We start from the raw sequence: 3,099 nt of genomic DNA on the forward strand, positions 1-3,099 counted from the left end.
ATTTTATCAATTTGATTAATCTCTTAGCATTGTCATTGCTCTCATTTGTATTGTATCTTGTTTCATTAATTTCTTCTTTTATCTTCATTTTTTTCTTTATAATTTTTTTGCTTAATATTCTTTTTAGAGCTTTTAAAAGGAAGCATAAAGAGTGTACACATATTCAGAAACACAGTAATTAAAAATACTGTGAGTTCATTAGTCCAATTTTCCAGTTCATTAAGGGATGAGTAATTTATAAAAAGAACATATGCTACTTAACAAAACTTCTACAAATTATAATTAACATAGCCACTACAAAAATATGTTGTGAAATTATTAAAGTTTTTCATATCTCAAGTAAGCAAACATGAAATGAAAGGACTTTTTCATTTAATACGAGAAATTATAAAAACCTTACTGCAGATATGACTTATCTTCATGTCCATTGGGTGCTACACTGCTGATTCAAAGTGGAAAATAGATGCAATACTAAAGAACCTGTATAAAAAAATACTAAACATCTGGATTTGTGTTTGACAAATCAAAGCCTACAGTACAAAAGTGTGAGTCATCGCTCAATTTAGAAAAAGAAAGGAATTACAGCTTTGAACATAATTCTTTATTGACTAGCTGATGAGATAGCATGGGAATGGCATGAAAGCTCTGGGTGAAAATTACTAGCATCTTTAAATAGAGAGAAACCGTCATGCAAGTAGAAACTTCCTTTTCATTGAAATTTAAACATTTTTTCTATTTAAAGAAAAAAATAATGTAAGAAAGATCTTAAACAGTACAGCTCTCTTGAGGAAGTAAAGTCCATCTCTTAATTCTTATCTTTAGTTCTTTTTAAAAGATATTTTTAAAACATATATAAAGCATTTTTGAAATATATATATATACACAGACATATACATATATATTTAAAGTTACTTAATATATTATATGCTGTAAAAAGGTATAAATTGGGAATAATTTCTCAGAATATTGTTTTAGGAAAAGTTATAATTTTCTCCTATGATGATAGTTAATGACCACATATTGTGAACTATGAAATTGATTAATATGACATGACAAATTTACATAGGTAGAACTAGTATAAATTACTTATGATCTGTACTTAAATATATTTAATTTCATACTATATGAGATATACTGAGAGTCACATTTATTTAGAGTAAAACATTGAAAGGGAAAATAAGACATTTGGGGGGCTGGCTATCTGAATCTGTGCCAGTAACTTGCATTCTGACGCAGACTCTTGCTTGCCAATAAACTCCATTCTTATCTGTGATGCCTGTCCTGCCTTGCCGAACCGGTTTGCCAGAATATTCCCATCTTAGAGAGGCCATAACCCATGAACCATATATAACTCAGGAGGGGCTGGCGCCAGTGCTGGCAAGCCTCTGGGTGTGATCTCACTTCCCCCATCCCAACTGATAGGGGGCTGTGAAGCCTGTGAAAAGTCCAGAAGCCTGATCCATATTTGGGGGACAAAGCACCTAAGGGTATAAAGGGAACGCTTCGTCCATATTCATTTCTCAGGATTTGGCGACTGACTCCCCTGAGTCATGACACTAATGCATCTGCAAATAAAGGCTACTTTTCTGAATCTTCTGAGTGCCCAGCTGATTAATTCTCAAATGCCACCTGGCAGCTTATCTGCAACAACATGTCATAAAACTCATATTTGAGGAAGTGTTTTACTAGGACCAATATTATGTCTTTCATTGAAACTTGAAGATATTTTAAAGAAAGGAAAAGCAGCCAGCTGCTAGCGCTATATTATCCAGTAATATCTTCTTCATTTGTTCATTGATTCTTCCAAACTATACAATTCCTCATTAGCTTAGTACTCTGACTTATATTGATGAGTATAGTCAATAAAATACAGATTATAATCTGCATTGCCTATTAATTCATTAACATTAATTTGAAATAATATATTTATTGCTTATCTCACATATAATTTTACTCTTGTTTCCTTATAACAATTTCTATATTATTGCCTTACATTGTTATTAACTTTAAATGTGTCACTGTACCATGACATCTCTCTTGGTTATACATCATAATAACAATGCATAAGAACATATGTTTTTTTAAAAGTCTCAGTTATAAAATTACTAAGTAATAGGGATATAATGTACAGCATGGTGACTAGTCAATAATATTGTATCACCTCTTTGAAAGTGGCTGGGATGGCAGATCTTAAAAATTCTCAGCAGAAGAAAAAAATATTTGTAACTATGCATAATTGTTGTAGGCAGTTGGACAGACATGAGCAGAGCAAGGAGGATGGGCCGGGTACAGAAGGTCACCAGGATGGAAAGGCCTGGCTGCCTAGCAAAGGACAATTGTAGGACAAGACATTTTCCCCAAGGTGACCTTCCTTCCCTAGCCTATCTCTGACCAGGTAGTTTGGACCCCCTGAGCTTTCCTTCCTATAGATAACATCTAGGCCTCAGGTGTATTTCAGCTCCAGGCCCAGGAAGGCAACAAAACCAGACAAGTGGTGCTGTGGCTGCCTCAGGACCAGCTGCATTGAATAATGACCCCTTGAAAGGACACACCAGGAAAATTGCTAAATATTCTATTAAGTTCTTCCCCTGGGACCTCCCCTAAGTCTCCACCTTTAAAACCCTTAGGAGGGAGGGCCCAGTGTGCTCTCCCTCCAGAGAGCATGCCCTTGTCTTTCCCTTTCACTTCCCTCACCCCCACCCCTCAGGCACATTATCATTAACTTCCTCACTCCCAAGCTTCAAGGGCCCTTCCTTTACCTCTGTAACTTGTTTACTAAGCCCATTTCTTCTATGAAGTATTTTTTTCTACCTCTGTGATTTACCAAAGAAATGTTCTCTTATAGTTTGGGTCTTGGCTCTGAATTCTTTCCTAGCCACAACTTAAGTACCAAGTTTGCTGAACTCTAGTCAGACCCCACTAGTCTAATACCTGGAGCAGAAACCGCTGCCTACAACCAAACTTTCTTCTATCCTCCAGGTTCTTTCAGCTGGTCTAATAATCAAATAAACATGAGACAAGTTAGCAAGAGAAAATAATGCATGCATGTGTATGGGAACCCTGCAGACATGAAAGAGTCAGAGACCCCACGTGCAGGAG

At 35.8% G+C, this 3,099-nt stretch overlaps 1 long non-coding RNA gene across 1 annotated transcript in view; it reads right to left on the reverse strand.

Moving 5' to 3' along the window:
- Positions 1 to 803: 803 nt before the first annotated feature.
- LOC107184182 overlaps positions 804 to 3,099 on the reverse strand; it is a 6,176-nt gene continuing 3,880 nt past the window's right edge. Inside the window, exon 3 of the long non-coding RNA XR_001515015.1 lies at positions 804 to 816. This is a non-coding gene — a long non-coding RNA (uncharacterized LOC107184182). The remainder of the gene's footprint in view (positions 817 to 3,099) is intronic.

Source organism: Myotis davidii, unplaced genomic scaffold (genome assembly GCF_000327345.1).
Source record: "Myotis davidii unplaced genomic scaffold, ASM32734v1 scaffold305, whole genome shotgun sequence".
Lineage (NCBI taxonomy): Eukaryota > Metazoa > Chordata > Mammalia > Chiroptera > Vespertilionidae > Myotis > Myotis davidii.